Source organism: Esox lucius, chromosome 11 (genome assembly GCF_011004845.1).
Source record: "Esox lucius isolate fEsoLuc1 chromosome 11, fEsoLuc1.pri, whole genome shotgun sequence".
NCBI lineage: Eukaryota > Metazoa > Chordata > Actinopteri > Esociformes > Esocidae > Esox > Esox lucius.
Window position 1 is genome coordinate 42,622,274 of NC_047579.1, and position 17,752 is coordinate 42,640,025.

Genomic DNA, 17,752 nt, shown 5'->3' on the forward strand with positions numbered 1-17,752 from the left:
GCTTCACACTCGGCTGCAAACCGTCCCAGTGCATGCTGAAGGTCCTGGCTTGAAGGGGCCAACACGACAACATCATCCGCAAAGAGCAGAGACGAAATCGTGTGGTCCCCAAACCTGACACCCTCCGGCCCCTGGCTGCGCCTAGAAATTCTGTCCATAAAAATTACGAACAGAACCGGTGACAAAGGGCAGCCCAGCCGGAGTCCAACATGCACAGGGAACAAGTCTGACTTACTGTCGGCAATGCGGACCAAGCTCCTGCTTCGGTCGTACAGGGACCTGACAGCCCTTAGCAAAGGACCCAGGACCCCATATTCCCGAAGCACTCTCCACAGGATGCCGCAAGGGACACAGTCGAATGCCTTCTCCAAATCCACAAAACACATGTGGACTGGTTGGGCAAACTCCCATGAACCCTCCATCACCCTGTAGAGGGTATAGAGCTGGTCCAGTGTTCCACGGCCTGGACGAAAACCACACTGTTCCTCCTGAATCCGAGGTTCTACTATCGGCCGTATTCTCCTCTCCAGAACCCTGGCATAGACTTTCCCGGGGAGGCTGAGAAGTGTGATCCCCCTATAGTTGGAACACACCCTCCGGTCCCCCTTCTTATAAAGAGGGACCACCACCCCGGTCTCCCATCCCAGAGGCACTGTCCCCGACTGCCACGCGATGTTGCACAGGCGTGTCAGCCAAGACAGCCCCACAACATCCAGAGACTTGAGGTACTCAGGGCGGATCTCATCCACCCCCGGTGCCTTGCCACCAAGGAGTTTCTTAACCACCTCGGTGACTTCAGCCCGGGTGATGGACGAGTCCACCTCTGAGCCCTCATCCTCTGCTTCCTCAATGGAAGACGTGACGGCGGGATTGAGGAGATCCTCGAAGTACTCCTTCCACCGCCCGACGACATCCCCAGTTGAGGTCAACAGCTGCCCACCTCTACTGTAAACAGCGTTGGTAGGGCACTGTTTCCCTCTCCTGAGGCGCCGGATGGTTTGCCAGAATCTCTTCGAGGCCAGCCGATAGTCCTTCTCCATGGCCTCACCGAACTCCTCCCAGGCCCGAGTTTTTGCCTCCACAACCACCCGGGCTGCAGTCCGCTTGGCCTGTCGGTACCCGTCAGCTGCCTCTGGAGTCCCACAAGCCAACCAGGCCTGATAGGACTCCTTCTTCAGCTTGACAGCATCCCTTACTTCTGGTGTCCACCACCGGGTTCGGGGATTGCCGCCTCGACAGGCACCGGAGACCTTACGGCCACAGCTCCGAGCGGCCGCTTCGACAATGGCGGTGGAGAACATGGTCCACTCGGACTCAATATCTCCAGCCTCCCTGGGGATCCAGTCAAAGCTCTGCCGGAGGTGGGAGTTAAAGATCTCTCTGACAGGAGACTCGGCCAGACGTTCCCAGCAGACCCTTACAGTACGCTTGGGCCTGCCGAGTCTGTCCAGCTTCCTCCCCCGCCATCGGATCCAACTCACAACCAGGTGGTGATCAGTTGACAGCTCCGCCCCTCTCTTCACCCGAGTGTCCAAGACATGTGGGCGCAGGTCAGATGAAACGACAACAAAGTCGATCATCGACCTGCGGCCAAGGTGTCCTGGTGCCACGTGCACTGATGGACACCCTTATGCTTGAACATGGTGTTCGTTATGGACAAACTGTGACTAGCACAGAAGTCCAATAACTGAACACCGCTCGGGTTCAGATCAGGGGGGCCGTTCCTCCCAATCACGCCCCTCCAGGTGTCACTGTCGTTGCCCACGTGGGCGTTGAAGTCCCCCAGTAGAACGATAGAGTCCCCAGTCGGAGCACTTTCCAGCACCCCTCCCAGAGACTCCAAGAAGGTCGGGTACTCTGCACTGCCGTTCGGCCCATAGGCACAAACAACAGTGAGAGACCTATCCCCGACCCGTAGGCGCAGGGAAACGACCCTCTCGTTCACCGGGGTAAACTCCAACACATGGCGGCAGAGCTGGGGAGCTATAAGCAAACCCACACCAGCCCGCCGCCTCCCACCATGGGCAACTCCAGTTGACAAACACTCCTGGCTCCTGGCTCTTCTGTCTCTCAAAATATTTTTCTCTCTTCCTCCCTTCTTCCTATATCTCTCTACATATATTTAAAAGCATGTGATTAATTTAAACAGCTAAATGCTTTGCAGAGAAAGTCTAGGACACTGTGCAACAGAAAAAGCAGGGCTGTTACTGGGTCATGAAGAATGGGACAGTACCGTACGGCAGGGCTGTTACTGGGTCATGAAGACTGGGACAGTACCGTATGGTAGGGCTGTTACTGGTCATGAAGAATGGGACAGTACCAAACAGCAGGGCTGTTACCGGTCATGAAGAATGGGACCGTACCGTACGGCAGGGCTATTACTGGGTCATCAAGAAGGGGCCAGTACTGCACAGCAGTGACATTTCCGGGTCACAAAGAAGGAGCCAGTACTGCACAGCAGTGCCATTACCGGGTCACAAAGAAGGGGCCAGTACTGTCCAGCAGTGCCATTACCGGGTAATGTTCCGGTACCATATGGCAGTCTATGCTGAATGTGGAATCATAGTCAGGCCTGAGATACCAGATCCTTTGTGTTTAATCATTGATATGTCCCAGGCAGTGCATTGAGACACACTCCACTACAGAGTAAAACCATACTCATTTTAATGAGAGCACTCCAGTCAATATTTAATTTAAAAATGTTTCAACCAGTTTCAACTACACTTCAGAGATGTTATACAAGGTTTCTCCTGGCCAACCTTAGCAGCAGGGGGGTAAAGAGAACGAGAACGAGAGAGATGCAAAGAACACGAGAGCTTGAAAGGGAGCGAGAACAAGAGAACCTGGAGCCATTAAGATCTACACTGAACAAAATTATAAACACAAAACTTTTGTTTTTGCTCCCATTTATCATGAGCTGAACTCAAAGATCTAAGACTTTCTCTATGTACACAAAAGGCCTATTTCTCTCAAATATTGTTCACAAATCTGTCTAAATCTGTGTTAGTGAGCACTTCTCCTTTGCTGAGATAATCCATCCACCTCACAGGTGTGGCATATCAAGATGCTGATTAGACAGCATGATTATTGCACAGGTGTGCCTTAGGCTGGCCACAATAAAAGGCAACTCTAAAATGTGCAGTTCCATCACACAGCACAATGCCATAGATGTTGCAAGTTTTGAGGGAGCGTGCAATTGGCATGCTGACTGCAGGAATGTCCACCAGAGCTGTTGTCCGTGAATTTAATGTTCATTTCTCTAACATAAGCCGTCTCCAAAGGCGTTTCAGAGAATTTGGCAGTACATCCAACCAGCCTCACAACCGCAGACCACGTGTAACCACACCAGCCCAGGACCTCCACATCCAGCATCTTCACCTACAAGATCGTCTGAGACCAGCCACCCGGACAGCTGCTGCAACAATCGGTTTGCAGAACCAAAGAATTTCTCCACAAACTGTCAGAAACCATCTCAGGGTGGCTCGGCACTAGAAAGAGATAGATGGAGATGAATGAGAAGGAGGGAGTGGCTGGGATAGAGGGGGAGACAGGGCCCAGAAAAAAGGGTGTGCTTTCCCTAATCCATTATCAGACAGAGAGAAGGGGGAGGAAATAGTGACAGCAAAAGTGTTAAAAGGAAAAGGACAAGATGGAGATAAGCAGACAGGAGCATAGGTTTAGTCCCAGAGGAGTTGAGGTTTAGGGCCACAGGGCCTTAAGTCTAGTTTCAGATAGCTTGAGGTTTAGTCCCAGATAGCTTGAGGTTTAGTCCCAGACAGACAAAGACATAGCTTTGGACCTACTCAATCAGCTTGGCTGCATACTTACATCAAACAACAGATTATAAGAAGCAACATTCATTATGACATAAGGTCAGTTTTGTTCAGATAGTTATCATCATCATCATCATGATCAGCTTCATCTTGTCTTAATCTACTAAAGACAGTTGGCCCATTCGATCAAGGAAACAGCTCCCATTCTACAGAGGGAACAGCAGCCATGACATAAATTTGATTTTTTAAACACTCTGGGATAAAGCCTGTTAAGAAATAAACGCAACATAAACAACTGCTAAACAGCATGGGTTTGTGTGTTATCTGATTGGATGTTCTAAATCCCTACTTCTTTCTCACTCATTCTGCTTTGTCAATCAACCAGGATGTGAGAACAGTTACAGGCTTGAAAAGGGGAAAAGTTGATCATCTATCAGTTAGCCCTGGTCCTCATCTAAATCAAATAATGACCTGGTCCCCTTCCTTACCTGACTTAAATCCTATTGAGAACTTGTGGACCCTTCTCAAACATGAGATTTACAGTCAGGGAAGACAATACAGCTCTTTGAATAGCATTTGGGAGGCTGTGGTTGCTGCTTCAACGAGTTGATCATGAACAGATCAAGAAACTGACAGACTGCATGGATGGAAGGCTCATGGCAGTTGTTGAAAAGATGAGTGGCTATATCTGTCACTAAAGAAATGTTATTACATTTTCATTTTGTGAAACTTAATTGTTGCACTTACTCAAACACCTGAGTTTGAGATATATTTTATTTAGTTGCTTAATAATCCTGCACACCAATTGTGGCCTAATAATGCTGCACTCTTATGTATTCCCCTGAGAAAGATCAAAACTCACTTTTCCTTTTTTTTTTTAAATCAGGTCTGAGGTTCAATGATATTTTGGATTGACTGAGAACATTGTGTTTGTTCAACAATAAAATAAATCTTGAGGAATATGATTTGCCTAATAATTGTGCACGCAGTGCGCATATGAGTTTTCCAGAATGGACACTTAAAATTATAGAAACATAGTCAAGCAGCAAGATGATTTTGTATTGTAAACTTGCAGAAATCGCTCTCTTGAGCCACCATCGCTCTAGGTTGAGTATACCAGGTTTTCAAAGGACGTTCTAGGGATGTATGACAATGTGATAAAAAGTCAGAGTTTGACAGACGATGATATGATACACTCACCGTCCACTTTATTAGGTACACTTGGTACCTAGTATTATATAGGACCCAAATCCATTCCATTCAAAGAATTACAGCAAAATCAAAGAGCAGATTACCTAATCATAAGATAACTTCAGGCAAGAACGTAGGTGAAATGAAAGCATTTTTTATTAGTTGTCAGATCATGTATCTTTGTGTATAATTATTCTTGTTCATATTTGCTTGCAACTTATTTTTTGGGATTTGACGGAATTTAAATCCTCTTTAAAATGCTACAGTAATATTTTGCTTTCAATTGTTTTAATGTCAACATCCGCTCTTTAAATGTAATTTTGACATTTTTAAAGGTCATATTTATGACTTTTTTTCTTTTATTAAATACATATGCAGCAAAATTGACCTCAAAGTATATTGGCTTAATTATACACCACAACCGGCCAATGTCCAAACCAAACCCTCTGCCCCAAAACATTTTATTACAGGCAGTACAATCCTCAAAAAAGAAAAACTGGCAAAACACATTTGAAAGCACAGACCAAAATTACCAAGTAGGATTAATTAGAACCTGTCATATGTGGAAGTTCATCAGCAGCACATGGAAATGTCTTCTAATGTAGGAGCCACTGGTCAAGACATGGGTGAGCTGATATGGGCTGACCTTTCAGTGAACTAATGTGAGGCTGATGTGAGGTTGATTTATGGTTGATTTATGGTTGATTTATGGTTGTGAGGATGGAGCTGCTAACCCTAGGTCTCCGATGCATAACTGAAACTACTGAGTGTCCCTTGAGGTGTCTCCTCCAGGCTATCTTGTAGGGGGGGGGGGGGGGTCAGCTCCTTATCCACACAAAACAGGAACACTGGCCACACAGAGGCACAGCATACATGCCACTCATCTCGTCCATTATGTCGGTCTCATTCTTCACAAACAGATTCAGGACAGGACACAATTTGCAGGGAGGGAAACCGTGGTGAAATAGAGTTGGTGAAATGGAGGTGGTGAAACCAAATCATTGGACATGGCCGAGAATTTCAAAAGTTCTTGTGCAGCCTGCCGGTGACTGTCCGACACCAGTGGACTGCAATGAACAACTAGTTAAAACGAGAAAAGAGGAAGTGATTCAGCCCTCCAGGGCCCCAGTTGAATAGCCCTGACCTAGATTCACTAACATCTTGGGGCATCATCTCTGGGCTTCATCTCCGGGCTTCATCTCCGGGATTCATCTCCGGGCTTCATCTCCGGGCTTCATCTCCGGGCTTCATCTCCGGGCTTCATCTCCGGGCTTCAACGGTGTGCATGACAAAGCAAGCATTCATAGTGCGGCCCACAAGCCGACCTGTGGAGGATGGATCTGGGCTATCCAGCGGATCACAGCTTATTAGGAGCACAAATCCAGTGGAACAAAAAAACTGCTTTGTGGGAGCACACTTGGGCTAACGTAGCAATACAGCGAGGCTGGGCCAGGAGATAATAGGTTGGCACCTGTTATTGAAGCCAGCATTCTTGTGCAGGTATTTTAGTGTGGAACCAATGACTGTTTCTAGGGAGTGTGTTGGTTTTGGCACTTGGACAGCACGATCAACGACAGACAATGTGATAAAGCACATGCACATCTAGTTCTCGCCACAATGAAAATCATTAGGTTTATTCCCCTAAGCTTGGGAAACTTCTGTTGCAGAATATTTCAGCGAGTTACATGCAGGTGTGTCTCTCCGAGCAGCCAGTGTGATGATGAATCTCATGTTGCCTTGACCCCCTCTAACAAGGGGTGGAATCAGCCGGGTGTAGACTAGTAAAACCAATATGGATAATCTCTCTTAAAGATATCCTGCCTATTGGATAGGTTTAAGTCAATGTTTCATCCATTCTTTAATTTATATTTATTAAAAAAAATACCTGAACACTAGGAGTTCAAAACATATGGGAATTGGTGGGTATTAAGAAAATGTTTGAGAATTTAAAACGTTGCAAAGACATGCATCACAAACAAACGTTTAAAAAACACTAATGCAATATGTGATCAGTTGGGAAATGACCTCTTCTTTACTCGTCCATCTCCAGGGACCCTATTTTTTTTATTTAGATTTCTGAATTTTAAATGAGTGCATATTAATAGAATGCTTGGAAATGTAACAAATTTTCCATTAATTCCAATACTACAGTATGCACATTAAACTGACAGATATAATCCTGGTAGCCCACTATGAGAAACAGTCACCTGCAAGGGACTGTCAAATAATTTCTCAGGGCTAAAATAGGAGCAGCATGGTGGGCAAAGCTTTCCCTCAGCTAAACGTAAGTGATATTTATATTTTCTAACATATGAAATAGTTCTTCTAGCCAGCATAAGTGACCTGCAGCAGATTAGAACTCCTGCAGTGTTGATCAAACATGTACTTTTCATTTTCAAGGTCCCAACCCAGCATGAGGTGAGCATGCCTTGAGGAAACATCATTAGTTGCTGCCACATTGACCTAGTTCTTAATTAATTATAAAATAACGTTGGGCTGGTCGAAATACATATCAAATATTTCAATCATTTAAATGATTAGGACATAACTGTGACGAGAATGAGAGTTTATTTCCCTATTAGCTTAGATAGCGCAGCCTTAACTGTGAAAATGCAGTGCCTTCAGAATGTATTCAAACCTCCACAATTTGTTGGGTTATAAAATGTATTAAAAATGATTACCATTTTATTACCAAATTTAATTTTGCCATCAATCTACACAAAATATTTATATCATTTTTTGAAATGGGCACACATTTATAGAAAAACATATATAAATAAATCTCATGTAAATAAGCATTTAGATCATTTTTTTCTTTGAGTCTTCTTGGGTATGTCAACTGGATTGAGGCAGCATCTCCCATTCTTTGTTGCTGATCCTCTCCTTCTTGGTCAGATTGGATGTGAAGCTTCAGTGAACTGCCATCTTCAGGTCTCTCCACAGATAGTCCATGAAATTCAAGTCTGGGCTTTTGCTGGGCCACTCAAGGACATTCACAGACTTGACATGCTAAAAGTTTAATCTTCAGTGGAGTCTGAGCTTGGCATTCAGGCCTGATGATTCGATTTTGTCTCATCAGACCAGATCATCATTTTCCTCATGCTCTCAGTGTCCCTCAGGCATGTCATATGCCTTTTTCTCAGGAGTGACGTCGGTCTAGCCACTCTACCATAAAGCCCTGATTGATGGAGTGCTGCTATTAAGGTTGTCCTTCTGGCAGGTTCCCCCACAACTGCAGAGAAATGTTGAATGTGTAAGAGTTGCCATTCGATTCTTGGTCACTTCCCTGACCTAGGCCAATCTTGCCTGGTTAATTAGTTTGGCCAGACAGACAGCTCTGGGAAAAGTCTTGGTGGTTTCGAAGGTCTTCCATTTCACAATGATCGAGCCCTCTGTTCTCCTAGGAACTTTAAATGAAGTGTGGACCTTATGTAGGCAGGTGTGTGCCTTCCTAAATCATGTCCAATCCTTTGAGTTTGCCACAGGTATACTCCAATGAAGTTCTAGAGACATCTGAAGGATGATCAAAGGACAAAGAGAGTATTTCAGTTTTAAAATTACAACCCCATTTTCCAAAAGGGTGGGATGCTGCATAAAATACAAATAAATACATAACGCAATGATGTGCAAATAATGTATCCTTATATTTAATTGACAATAGTACAAAGACAACAAATCAAATGTTGAAACTAGATATTTTATTGTTTTTGGAAAAACACATTTTCCCTATTTTGAATTTGAAGGCAGTAACACATTCTGTGTTGTATCCCCACTTCCTTTAACAATACAATACTGTAAGCGTTTGGGAACTGAGAAGACCAAGAAGTTATAAAAGTGAAATGTTTTCCCATGCTGTCGTAATACATGGGTTGTAGCCACACTTATGTAATATGTGTAGAATGTGGTTTGGCACTGTCTTGCTGAAAAAGACATGAGAAAAAGATTCCAGCAAGTGTTTCTCAAAAGCTGTATATATTGTTCAGCATTAATGGCGCCTCCACAGATAAGCAAGTCTCCCATGCCATGTGCACTAATGCACCCCCATACCATCGCGGAAGCTGGCTTTTAAAACTGTGCGCTGATGATCCCTCTCCTTTTTTGTCTGGAGGACATGGCGTTCATTTTTCCCAAAAATATCTTCAAATTTTGATTTGTCAGACCACAGAAGAGTTTTACACTTCACGCCTCAGTCCATCCTAAATGAGCTCGAGCCCAGAGAATGCAACAGTGGTTCTGGATGTTGTTTATACAACTCCTGAAAAAAAGCAAGAGACCACTGCACCGTTTTCTTTCCTTTCCAAAAAAATTGAAAAGGAAAGTTTTGAGTGAGGAACAGAAGCGTTCAATTTGGAGTGATCTCTTAATTTTAACCACTCTGTTCCTCACTCAAAACCGTCCTTTATGACATTTATAGAAAGGAAAGAAAAAGGTGCAGTGGTCTCTTAATTTTTTCCAGAGATGTATATGCTTTCTTCTTTGCAAGGTAGAGTTTTCACATGCATTTGTGGATACAGCGACATACTGTGTCCACAGACAATGGTTTTCAGAAGTGTTCCTGAGACTCATCCTCTCTGGAATGATCTTTTAATACCCAATAATTTTACTGACCTGTTGCCAATTAACCTAATTAGTTGTGAGATGTTCCACTAAAATTTGTTTTGCATTACACAACTTTTCCAGTCTTTTGTTGCCCCTGTCCCAGCATTTTTTAAATGTGCTACTGGTATCAAATTCAAAGTGGGCATATTTCAAGAAACAATAACATTTCTCAGTTTGAACATTTGATATGTTGTCTTTGTATTATGTTCCACTGAATATTGGATTTAAATGACTTGCACATCATTGCATTCTGTTTTTCTTTACATTTTAAACAGTGTCCAATTGTTTTTGGGAATGGCACACATTTAAAAGAATCGGCACACATATCCAAAAACCTGTCTTCGTTTTGCCACTATGAGGTACTGCATGTAGATTCATGGCAAAATTATATATTTCTCTATGAAAATTAATTAATACTGAATATTGTCTATAACACAAGAAAACATGGAGAAAGTGAGAGTCTGAATACTTTTGGTGTGTTGAAGAAGACAGAAAGGAAGAGTCATGTGTGGTTGGAAGCCTAGACCTCAAGACCCGACTTTGGCACCAGTTCCAGTTGTTATATGCATTGGATGTTCACATTGCCTCAAGTCTTCCCTTAACCTAATGACTTAACAATGGCAGTGAAAACTGGAAAAAAAACTTATGACATTTGGGGCTCAGAGTAACATTCCTCTCCATAATTTGTCTCAAACTTCCCAATTGCTTGCTGAGACAGAGCCCTGAGTCTGTTATACCTGGGGGCTTTATCAGGAATCTCAGTGCATGGAACATGCAGCTTACTGTCGGAAAAAACTGGGAGAAGAACACTATCCGAAGAGACTGAAAACTATAAGTGTTGATACCTATGGAGACAATTCCAACATTAAAAAGTGGATCTTGTTTGGATAATGAGGCCACTTGTTCACATACACAGGGTTGACAAAATAACAGAAACATCACATGAAAAAGGACAGTCACTTTGAACTATATTAAAAAAATTAAAAACGCAGCTTCTAACTGTGTAATTTCCATTTTCAAGTTCTGTTACGTGGTATTTCTGTAATTAAAGTTCTCCATTCTCCTTGCTCATGTGTCCTGCCTCCATCGTCAATGTTACAGAGGTACTGCAAAACAATGATTTCAATAATCTGGACACTTCAGTGTCTGAGAAATACAAGTATAATTTCAAATAATAAGAAAGTTTTAAATCCTGTGTTTTTATTGTGGCAGTGTATATCTAGAGGCTCCAATACAAATAGAAAATATCAGTGGGGCTCTGCATGAAGGAATCTGCCTGCAAAATCTGGGGGGCCCAGCATGCAGGAACCTGCCTGCAAATATGTGGGGGGCCCAGCATGCAGGAACCTGCCTGCAAATATGTGGGGGGCCCAGCATGCAGGAACCTGCCTGCAAAAATGTGGGGGGCCCAGCATGCAGGAACCTGCCTGCAAATATGTTGGGGGCGCAGCATGCAGGAACCTGCCTGCAAATATGTGGGGGGCCCAGCATGCAGGAACCTGCCTGCAAATATGTGGGGGGCCCAGCATGCAGGAACCTGCCTGCAAATATGTGGGGGGCCCAGCATGCAGGAACCTGCCTGCAAATATGTGGGGGGCCCAGCATGCAGGAACCTGCCTGCAAATATGTGGGGGGCCCAGCATGCAGGAACCTGCCTGCAAATATGTGGGGGGCCCAGCATGCAGGAACCTGCCTGCAAATATGGGGGGGGGGCCAGCATGCAGGAACCTGCCTGCAAATATGTGGGGGGCCCAGCATGCAGGAACCTGCCTGCAAATATGTGGGGGGCCCAGCATGCAGGAACCTGTCTGCAAATATCTGGGTGAGTCCAGTCTGTATGTATCAAGGGGCCCTGTTCAAATGTTAACTTTGAGTTTGTCCGCACACCATGGTGTGGGCCTCAATGCCCTTGCACTGCTTGCATTGCTGCTCCTACGCCCCGGGACTGAATCTCTCCTCAGGACAACACACTGCTCCTCATATAGACACATTTCTATCAACAATGCTGGATTGCTAGGGGGAACGAGTAGAGTACAAGTAAAACAAACTCAACATATTTTATTAAACCAAACATTTAGTGTGAAAAAGTCACAATGTGACAGTGCGTGTAAGAGGCACAGTAATATCACACGATTCAGCTTACAACTCAATATAAATTGTGAAAAATGTAGCCTCTGCACTCCCTGGCGACCACTGCACAGTTTCAACATCTCCAAATCATACTTGAGAAGAGTGTATTTTGGCTGCCACGAGGGGGAAGGGCCAGTTTTTAACAGACAGGATTGTAGCGCTTGTTTAGAAACTTAGTCTATGGCTCTGATGTAATAATACAAAGAAGCAAAACTGAAAGTGACATTTCCATAAAGCCCAATAATGTTATGACTGAAATCCTATAATCTCCCTGTATGCCAGAATTTAGTGCAAACGGTATGCAGCATTTATTAATGAAACCGGGGAGCCAAATTGCACCTACTCCGATTGGCCAGCACCGGCTCACCACTTCCTGGTGCTAAAACGGGAGACACAAACTCCAGCCGTTATCATTTTCAAAGGTCAAACACAGACAATGTCTGGTTCTGACAAGACCAACGCTTGTGGCAATTTCAACCTTCTACCAGCAACATCCCCTCACCCGCCCTCCCCTCCTGCAGTGACAAGATCATCCGCGCATTCGCTCTTGTTGCACAAGACACTTTGTGACTCCTGACTCACCAGTCTCACAGCATCCTCAGGACAAGGCACTAACGACTGACCTATCCAAAATAAAGCCATTTGATGAATATACACTACATCATAAGCATGTAACAGGCCACCTCCGTGAATTCATTGTGGGCATGTATGGAAAACTGGCACCGGTGCTCCCCACCTAAGTCCCCTCGCTCTCCTCCCACCTCCACCAGTAAAGCCATCGGTGCCTTAGCTGGCCTGGCAGCAGGAAAAGGGAGATGTATGGCATCCCTGTGAAGCACACTGACACGCTGTAAACACGTGGCCTGACATGTTGCCTGTTAAAGAGGGGGTCTGTATTCAGCGGGTTCCCCCCGTCCCTCAGCTGTTCCTGGGGCTGTGTCCATGTCTCTCCTCCATGCCTGTCTGGGACACGTTGTGCAGGCCAACTTGCGTGCCCGCCGTGCCGACTGTCCACGTCAGTCAGACCCAAAACAGCCTCGATTTATTCACAGAAAACGATGGAACTCTGACAACGTGACAGTGGACAGTTACATAGTCCAGCTGAATGGAACTCTTTATGCAGCATGTAATTTGATGCCAAGAAGAGAAGGGTTAAGAGGTGATGATGGTGCTTAACATTGTTACTGTTTTCAGTTCTGACATAGTGTTTTTTTGTTTGGTCTAAATTGTTCAGAAGAAGTTGGGGAAACGATAAAAAAAAGAAAACTGGTCCTTAACAACACATCGGGTAAGAAAGCCAAACCCAGTTTTAGAGATCACCAGAGCTTACGCAGCCAAAGAGAAACAACCTGAAACCTCTCAAAGATAAAATCTAAGGATGATAAAATACACAGAGCCAAAGGGGACAGAATCACACCTCCTCATCTAATAAAGAAAAGCCAGTCCCAGAGATGGTTGAGAGAAGCAGTTGAAGTCAACCTGGCTTAATATAAGGAGCCAAGTAGGAATGTCATCACTGCTGTGTTACAGCGATCATCTGCCTTTCAATCTCTACTTATAGTAAGACCAAACATGTCAAATGAGCCAGGTAGGTCCGGATGTCACGATCAAACGAGTCAGAGTTATTAGAGGATGAGACATTGTTCTGTGGAGGAATTACTCTATAATCAGAGAAATCTGCCAAATCCTCCGGCACTTCCGCTAAATGTGGCATTGCTATGTGAGGACTGTTCAAGGGGTCATGGGTCAACAGAGGCTGGTTGGGTACCTGACTCCTACCCAGAGTAAGCAAAACCCTTTTCAAGGCATGCTGACCTGTGCTGCTGTCATTGGAGTGTGTATAATGTCAGTGTGAGAGTGAATACACAGGGACAATGTGGGGTGCAGACACACAGCCTTGCAGGAAGCAACACTGCTCTTTATCTAGGTTTCTCTATAGAAACATCAATGTCCGTTCTCAGGGTGGTTGCATGAGCAAACACGCACATGCGTAAGCAGTTTTGTTTTTTCTATACCTGGAAGGGTCAAGAAAGGATCCCCCCTTTTCAAATCATTTTCTCGAATAAACACGTCTGCCAATGTAAACTCTCTTTAGTCATCAACACAAACAATTTAGGGGTATTCCTAATGACCTCTGTGTTCTGGTAAGACTGAGGTCATACACTATAACATCAATGATCTGTCATAGTCACATCGTGACATCTCCATGACATCAATGGCATTTTAATATGAACACAGTGGGTTCTGTGACACTCATTCACTTTATGTGAACATGGTGATCCTCCAAACACCAATATCATCTACTACAGGGGTGTCCAAACCATTCCACTGAGAGCAGAGGGTCTGCAGGTTTTCCCTCTCACCTTGTACTTGATTGACTAATTAGGTTACTAACTGGATCGTTTCTACCCTCACCTGGTTATTTAGTTGTGAACTGGGAACCGATTTAACTGGGAAAAACCAAAACCTGCAGACACTCGGCCCTCCCTGGAACTGTTTGGACACCCCTGATCTACTACATCGAAATCCCGCGAACAAGCTATCGTTTTATAAAAGGGAATCAAGCAATCGCAGATTAGTCCTGCTAGGTTGATCTTATTTCTCACAGAAAAGCAGTTAGGCAGCAAACTGAATGTCTGTTAACATGTGGAATATGATTTGATTGATCCGGTCAGAGTAATAATACAAAGTACACTGAACATACAGGACAGTGCGTTTTTTGTCATTTGTTATGATGACCAGCTACATTTCATAAAGCCTCCCGTGTGTCCCATTTAAAAAAAAATTAAAAACCTAAAACAGACACGTCAATGAGGGATTGAGAGATTATTAGACCCACTGGATGAAGTGGCATGTTTTTATTCTTGATTACATTTTAAGTCGTTGACACACAAAGCCTCTTAGAAAAAGAAAATCCATTGTTTGTCTTTGAAACTGCCATGTTTTCCTCGTTTTTATTTTTATTTTTTGGAGAAGGCATGGAGGAAAACTGTCATGAAGCAGTCAAACAAACAGAAGCAGACAGATGGTCACCCCTTGACTGCACCGCCTGCCCACCAATAACACAGTAAGATACGTGTTGCACGAGCAGCCTTCCACCCCGAGAATTCAGGCGACAGTCCACTCTGCGTCACATAGTTACCGTTTTCAATATTACATACAAGAGGTCACAGGAAACGTAGGTTATTCTGACACAACAATTACCATAACCAAGACAACTTTTGAGTGGGTTATTAACTATAAATTATTTGCTGCGTCTTATATATTTCGCGAATCTGTCTCTCTATATATTGTATATAAACTGCTCTTCTACGTACAGCCATCTGCTAATTTCCAATCTGACCACATCAACAGATAGCCTACTTTGCATTTGATTTATTGATTAAAACTCAAAAGTTACGTAAATAACATATGTGTAATACAAGTTCAACTTTCACCTGCCTTCTAGGGCTATACAACGTAATGACAGGAGTTGCACACGCACGCACATTCGTTTTACCGTAATGCGCCTCGGAGCTGCACGACTAACGATTTGATAGAATGAACTCGAATTTCAATTTGCAGGTATTTAAATGATCTGTAGTAGGCTACATATATTAACTCGTACGTCTATATAAAGTAAACTTTCACGTAGTATGTTAAAACATTGTAAAATGTTGAAAGCTAAATTGTCTAGTGTAGGCCTAGTCGAGTTTTCGCTTGACAGGAGGGGGTTGGACTGAGTCAGCCTGTTGATTCAATATAGGCGAAAGGGCCAATAAACGCCAATAACAAAGTATGTTCACAGCCAATATAATTTAGAATAATACAAATGGCAGTGAAAAAATATTGTCAACTGCACAAAATTTGATTCAGAGATTCACATGTGCTGCTGTCGTTGGCTTTCTAACCGCGCTTGGCCAGCCTGAAAGACGGCAGAGCGCAGAGCCGCACAACCCTGACCGTAGTTTGTTTACAAAGCGCTGTCAGAACATTCTTTCGCAATAGATATCGTCTGCACGAAAGAAGCTTGTCCGAAACATTTTCAAAGGTTAAATAATTAAGAAACCTACCTTGATGGGACGATCAATTGCGTTGTCTTTTGCATAAAAGTAAGGGAAGCGCTGCAACGTCCGTACGACCCAGAAAAGGAACCTAGCGGACTCTTTCTAACTGTTCGCTAGAACGCAGTTTTTTTTCATTCTCCTGGTCTCGCTCTCAGTCGTGTCTTTCGCTCTCACCCCCTCTACTCTACACTCGCTCCCACTCTTCAACCGCCCACTTCCGGCGTTCTGTTTGACAGGCGAATATTGTCATATAAAAACATTAACATGTGCCATCTATTGGCCCGAGGCTACTTCAGTAAGTGAATTTAAAACCCCAATATAGCCTAAGAAATGTAAGGTAAATGAATGGTCCAACAATCTACTTACGTATTGTTAAAAATACTAATATGAGTAGTAGGCTAATAGACTGATAAGAAATGGATTGTAATTATTTTCCGACTTTATGCTATAATAATTATAATAATTGTAGTCCAGCAGTAAAATAAGTAGTCTTAAATTTACATTTAGTCATTTAGCAGACACATACCCAAAGCAACCTACAACAAATGCATACAGAGCTTGATGAAACCACCACAAAGTTTAGTAATAAGTGTATTCTAACCAATTAATTACTTATTGGCAAAGGTCAGTGCTGGAATAAAGACCATACCAATAATAAACATAAAACGTTAACATGTCAACAGCAGGCAGAGTTGGTGGGAGTGGAACTATATTAAGTACTCAACAAAGAGATGAGAATGCAGATGTTTTGAAGATCGGTAGATAGACTGCTATCCTAGCCTCCAAGGGAAGTTGGTTCCACCATTGAGGTGCCTGGACAGCAAAGAGTTTTGACTGGGTGGACCTGGAACTGCCCTGAAGGAGTGGAGTGGCCAAGAGCCCAGAGGTGGGTTGAAAGCTCAGGTAGGGAGGTAGGGTTTGAGCATTTCCTGAAGGTAGGGAGAAGCTCCTCTTTTTGCCTCCGTAGGTAAGAACCGTGGCTTTGAAGCGGTTACAAGCTTCAACTGGAAGTCAGTGTAGTGTGCAAAGTACCTGTGCTGCTTCCTGACTGAGGTGAGGTCATACTCTACAAATGTCTTCGTTTTAAGAGAGCATGGTTCACACATACATTCAGGAAGTGTTACTTTTTCACATAAGTACAGCTATTAAATACTCCAAGATGGTAGAAAAAACAAACAGAAGATATTGTCAGTGTTCTTCCCAGTTTGCAGGCCTTTGCACTGCAAATATTCATGTTCCAATATTTACTCATCTAGCCACTGCCATGGACTTGATTACAGTAATAATTCCAACAGACAAACTGTGGTAGTCTCTGGCAGGGCAGACAGAAAAACAAAAGCCATGTTCTCAAAGTACACTTTGAGCAACATCAGCAGTGGTTTTTGTGCAACCTGTCAATCTCATTTGACGGGAAGCAGAACACTTACTAGTAAAATACATGGCGGAGTGAATGAAAGAGAAAATGAAAGTGATTAATCTTTTACTTGGTCCTTTCAGGCAGCAGATTTAAGCACAACATCGTTCTCCCTGCAGATTAATATAGTGGTTGGCTAATGTGTTTTCACCTGCAGACAGCACTAAAACCTGATAGATGTGTGCAGTGTGTGTGTGTGTGTGTGTGAGAGAGAGAAGAGTCATTCATCAGCTGTGTGCCCCTGCCCAGAGGGAGTCTTTCTCTGCAATTTCCAACTGTAAATGAGATAAAAAGTCAATTCTGTGACACACACACACACACACACACACACACACACACACACACACACACACACACACACACACACACACACACACACACACACACACACACACACACACACACACACACACACACACACACACACACACACACACACACACACACACACACACACACACACACACACACACACACACACACACACACACACACACACACACACACACACTTCTATCGACCACTACATCTGATGGTTATTAGTCCTTAAAGTGGTCAATGCATGCATATGACAATGCATGTTCAGAATAATCCTGTAA

General features: G+C 43.8%; 1 protein-coding gene across 1 annotated transcript in view; it reads right to left on the reverse strand.

The window, feature by feature from the left end:
* The window catches only part of stat5a (signal transducer and activator of transcription 5a), a 99,427-nt gene extending 83,495 nt beyond the window's left edge, over window positions 1-15,932 (reverse strand). Inside the window, exon 1 of the mRNA XM_010874813.4 lies at window positions 15,746-15,932. The gene's annotated coding sequence lies outside the window, so the exon portion shown is untranslated. The remainder of the gene's footprint in view (window positions 1-15,745) is intronic.
* Between the last annotated feature and the right edge of the window lie 1,820 nt (window positions 15,933-17,752).